The following is a 6,004-nucleotide window of genomic DNA, read 5'->3' as shown; positions in this document are numbered from 1 at the left end:
TGTTGTAAAATAATTTACCATTTCCTACAAGTAATAAATTGGAAATTCCAGGTTTTTTTAGTCTGACAGTTTTCTCCAGCAGGTTTGGGCCTCCAGCTCGGTCAGAACTAGCATCTATTGGACTGCAGACAGTGCTATTAGGTCTTCATATACTACTACTTTGGGTTCCCCCCCCCCCCTTATTTCATACCCCCTCCAATTCACTTAGCCCATTATAGTTGCAACAGTTCTTGCTGGAGGCCATTCTTCAAAGCTCTTTCCAGAACCCTGTATTCCTGGGCCCTAAATTCAGCCACTAAGTACTGCCAATGATCAGAGTTTTGGAAGGGTGTGGGGGAGGCAATGTTCCCCTAAGCATTTCCTGGGCCAGTGCTTAGGGGGGCAACTGAGAGGGTAAAAACTGTACAACAGGCATGGACGCTGTTCAAAAATACCATCCTGGAAGCCCAGGACAAACATATTCTGCGAATTAGAAAAGAAAGACGGAAGTCCAAAAGACAGCCGGCGTGGTTGAAAAGTGAGATGAAGGAAGCTATTAGGGCTAAAAGAAATGCCTTCAGAAAATGGAAGAAGGAACTGTCTGAAAATAACAAGAAGCAGCATAAGGAGTGTCAAAGCAAATGCAAGGCACAGATAAAGAACACCAAGAGGGATTACGAAAAAAAGATAGCATTAGAGGCAAAAAAACTTAGTAAAAATTTTTTTTCGGTATATTAAAAACAGGAAGCCGGCAAAAGAATCGGTTGGGCCGCTGGATGACCGAGGGGTAAAAGGGGCAATCAAGGAAGACAAAGACGTAACGGAGAGATTAAATGAATTCTTTGCTTCGGTCTTCACCGAGGAAGATTTGGGTGGGATACCGGTGTCGGAAATGTTATTTCAAGTGGACGAGTCGGAAAAACTTACTGACTTCACGGTAAACCTGGAGGACGTAATGGGCAGTTCAGCAAACTGAAGAGTAGCAAATCTCCTGGACAGGATGGTATTCATCCTAGAGTACTGATAGAACTGTAAAATGAGCTTGCGGAGCTACTGCTAGTGATATGCAATTTATCCTTAAAATCGAGCGTGGTACCGGAAGATTGGAGGGTGGCCAATGTAACGCCGATTTTTAAAAAAGGTTCCAGGGGAGATCTGGGAAATTATAGTCTGGTGAGTCTGACATCGGTGCCGGGGAAAATGGTAGAGGCTATTATTAAAAACAAAATTACAGAGCACATCCAAGGACATGGATTACTGAGACCAAGTCAGCACGGCTTTTGTGTGAGGAAATCTTGCCTGACCAATTTACTTCAATTCTTTGAAGGAGTAAACAAACATGTGGACAAAGGGGAGCTGGTTGATATTGTGTATCTGGATTTTCAAAAGGCGTTTGACAAGGTACCTCATGAAAGGCTACAGAGGAAATTGGAGGGTCATGGGATAGGAGGAAATGTCCTGTTGTGGATTAAAAACTGGTAGAAAGATAGGAAACAGAGAGTGGGGTTAAATGGGCAGTATTCACAATGGAGAAGGGTAGTTAGTGGGGTTCATACTACTACTACTATAAATCATTTCTATAGCGCTACCAGTCGTACGCAGCGCTTCACACTTTAACATGAAGAAAAGACAGTCCCTGCTTACAATCTAAGTCAAGACAGACAGATAGGACAAATAAAGGATATGGGTAGGACAGACAGATAGTATGTCAGACCTCATAGACCTGCCAACTAGGAACACAAAAAGATCAGCACGCACATTCCTCAATCTCCACTATCCCAGCTGTAAAGGACTTAAATACAAATCCACATGTGCATCCAGCTTCTCCTACATATGCACGCAACTTTGGAACGCACTACTAAAGGCCATAAAAACAATGCACGACCTAACAATTTTCCGAAAGCTACTGAAAACTGACCTATTCAAGAAGGCATACCATAATGATCCATCCTAAATTCTGAACAATTAGACTTTACATGAACTAGACAAAACCGAACTCTCTACACATGACTGTTTACCTCATTGCTTGCTTTTTTCTCTCTCTCTCTTTTTATTCCCCCTTAATACTAAACTAGATCCTGCAGTGCCTGTTAGATTCTATCTGTTAATGCTGTGGTACAAAGCTTTTAAAACTAAGTGGAAAAGACTATGGAGATTAGTTGTTAAAATTTTAAATTTGCTTTTTATATTTTTATTTTGCCCAACACTAACCTACAATTCCTCCTTTAAACCCCAATCTTTAAGTTCCCAAAGCACAATGCAAAGTAGCATTCACTTACCAGAGAAATGTCCTCTCAGAACTTCTCAGATCCAACATCTCTCTTTCCTCTGCTTCCCATGCAACATTCTATCCCTTCCTCTGCCATGTCCAACATTTCTGCCTCTACCAGCTGAAGAATCCCAAGCAGTTTCATCCTTGTGGCTCTCAGCAACCCATTTGCAGCTGATGACACCAGCACTGCCCCACTCCAGGCTCCCGCACATGCTCAGTTCAACCAAAGGGCTATAGGAGGAAGAGAGTACATAAGTTACTAAGTAATGCCACACTGGGAAAAGACCAAGGGCCCATCAAGCCCAGCACCTGTCCACGACAGCAGCCAATCCAGGCCAAGGGCACCTGGCAAGCTTCCCAAACGTACAAACATTCTATTGTGATAAAGTCACATCCAGGATAGTTGGGTTAAGGCAGTTTCAGTCTGAAATACAAGTCCCAGAAGGCATCGCAGGCAAGGAGCCAGAAAGTGAGATGAAGAACCTGGACTGGACTCCTAGCTGCAATCGGGGAAGACATGGGTGTAAGCTGGCAGGTTGTGTAGAGTGGCTGCCACTAGGCGGAAAGAGAGTTAGGAAACCCTGTGTGCCTCTAATGCTATCTTTTTTTCGTAATCCCTCTTGGCCTTCTTTATCTGCATCTTGCATTTGCTTTGACACTCCTTATGCTGCTTCTTGTTATTTTCAGATGGTTCCTTCTTTCATTTTCTGAAGGCGTTTCTTTTAGCCCTAATAGCTCCCTTCACCTCACTTTTTAACCACGCCGGCTGTCTTTTGGACTTCCGTCTTTCTTTTCGAATTCGCGGAATATGTTTGGCCTGGGCCTCCAGGATGATATTTTTGAACAGCGTCCATGCCTGTTGTACAGTTTTTACCCTCTCAGTTGTCCCCCTAAGTTTTTTTTAACCGTTCTTCTCATTTTATCATAGTCTCCTTTTTTAAAGTTGAACATATTTGACTTCTTGTGTATAGTTACTTCAAGGTCGATATCAAAACTGATCATATTATGATCACTGTTATCAAGCGGCCCCAGTACCATAACGTCCCTCACCAGATCATGCGCTCCACTAAGGACCAAGTCTAGAATTTTTCCTTCTCTCCTCGGCTCCTGCACCAGCTGCTCCATAAAGCTGTCCTTGATTTCTTCAAGGAATTGTAGCTGCTCCATAAAGCTGTCCTTGATTTCATCAAGGAATTGTACCTCTCTAGCATGTCCCGATGTTACATTTGCCCAGTCTATATTTGGATAATTGAAGTCACCCTTGATTATCACATTGCCCATTTTGTTTGCGTCTCTGATTTCTTTTACCATGTCTGCGTCTACCTGCTCATCCTGGCGAGGCGGACGGTAGTACACTCCTATCACCGTCCTTTTCCCTTTTATACATGGAATTTCAACCCACAATGATTCAAAGGTGTGATTTGTGTCCTGCTGAATTTGTAATCTATCTGAGTCAAAGCTCTCGTTAATATACAATGCTACCCCTCCACCAGTCCGGAACACCCTATCACTGCGATATACTTTGTACCCCGGTATGACAGTGTCCCACTGGTTATCCTCCTTCCACCAGGTCTCAGTAATGCCTATTATATCCAATTTTTCATTTAGTGCAATATATTCCAACTCTCCCATCTTATTTCTTAGACTCCTAGCATTTGCATATAGACATTTCAGAGCATATTTGTTGTTCCTATTCGCATGATGCATAATACTTGACACTATTGATTTGCCATCTTTTGTCTAATCTTTAGTTGTATTTAAGGGCACCTGGCCTACCACAGTCTCTTGTGCAACCTCACTATCCAGAAACCCTATCTTCCCTGTTTGTGAGGTATCCTTGCAAGATACCTTATCCCGAACCATACGCTTTTGAGCGACTGTCGGCCTTCCCCCCATTTCTAGTTTAAAAGCTGCTCTATCTCCTTTTTAAATGCCGATGCCAGCATTTGATGGTATATGGGAACATGCGCCTTTTGTTTTGTAGAATGCAGTGGTGTATTATAAGAATGCACTTGATTTTTTTTTTAAATTACTACTATTTAAAAGACAGGTATTGAATAATGAGAGAAGTGCTAGTTTCATGCAGAAGTCCAGAGGCGGTCTAAATGTGCCAGTTCTGTTGTATATATTTATTTCTACTTAAAATCTGTTTGGATGTAAATGCAAGCAGCACACTATTAGCCACCAAGTTCAATCAAAGTTAATTATTTTCAGTGGAAAATAAATCAGTTGGGTGCCTGCTATGTGAATATTCAATCACCATTTCATTATTGCTACCACATATTACATATTTGGGGCATTTGGTTTATACTTTGATTGTCTTAATTCATTTATCTAGACCTTACATGCAGATGGTATTGCTTTTTAAACCCAAAGACAAAACCTAAGGGTGGTTGAACAATTAGTTATCAACTGTGTTGTTCCTGACTTTGTTTTGGAGTCCTAATAAGCTGTACATTTGATGTCTGGAATTTTGGAAGATGGGAAAGAGGAAATAAAAAATAAATGTTGTATTTACTCTTTTAAAGTTGTTGTTTACTTTTGCAATGTGTGTTTGGATGCCAGTTCTGATGTGTGCATGTGATAATGTTTGAGAAACTGGCTATGATTTCTGAACATGTGGCATCAATAAAGGACAGACTTTTAAATGCCAGAGAGGTATATATGCTCATCAATATTGGATATGTCTGAACTATTTAACATTGACTTGCTCCCATGATGTTATTATTGTCCAGAAAGAAGAGACAGGAGTTTTCAGTTTTGGTACAGTACAAGCCATCACAAGAACAAAATATCAGAAAACCAATGGACTGCATTATAGCCCATTTAGTTATATTTCAACAAATGAGAGATCTGCATGAAACCAAATATGTTTTATTATAATTATTTTGATTTATAAAACCACTTGTCCCTGAAACATGCTCAAAATGGACACATCCATTTGTGTATCTAAAATGTAAACCTCTACAAAAGCGATGAAGTGAAGATGTGATTCTATAAGGCTCATTTTCGAAAGAGAAAAACATCTAAAAAGTGGCATAAAGCAGCATTTGGACATTTTGTCTCATAAAAATGGCCAAATCAGTATTTTTGAAACTTATTTTTCAGATGTTCTTCTATGTTGTTTGTCTGTAGTGTGTCCAAATCTCAAGAGGGCGAGTTGAGGGGGGAGGCTGTTAAGGGTGGGATTTGGGCATTCTTATGACTTAGATGTTTTTCAGCCATAACGGAACAAAACAAAACAGACGTTTTGAGCTAGACCTGTTTTTATAATGAATAAGGCACAAAAAGTGCCCTAAATGACCAGATGACCACTGGAGGGAATCAGGGATGTCCCCCCAAAACCTCCCCAGTGGTCACTGATCCCCTCCCACCCCCCAAAAATGTGAATAAAAAAATGACCAGCCTCAGATGTTAATGTCAGGTCTATTAGAGCAGCATGCAGATCCCTGGAGTAGTGTAGTGGTCGGTGCAGTGCGCTATGGAGTAGGAGACTTGGGTCCCTATCTCCCTTTACCTTTCACACGTGGTGGAAACTGTGGCCCCTCCCAAAGTCACCAAAACCCTACTGTACTCACAAACAGGTGCCCCCATCACCCATAAGGGCTATTATAGTAGAAACATAGAAACATGACGGCAGATAAAGGCCATATGACCCATCTAGTCTGCCCATCCTCTGTAACCCCTAATTCTTCCTGTTCCTAAGCGATCCCACATGCTTACCCCATGCCTTTTTACATTCTGGAACAGTCC

Source organism: Microcaecilia unicolor, chromosome 14, assembly GCF_901765095.1.
Source record: "Microcaecilia unicolor chromosome 14, aMicUni1.1, whole genome shotgun sequence".
NCBI lineage: Eukaryota > Metazoa > Chordata > Amphibia > Gymnophiona > Siphonopidae > Microcaecilia > Microcaecilia unicolor.
Note: the sequence above shows the minus strand (reverse complement) of the source record.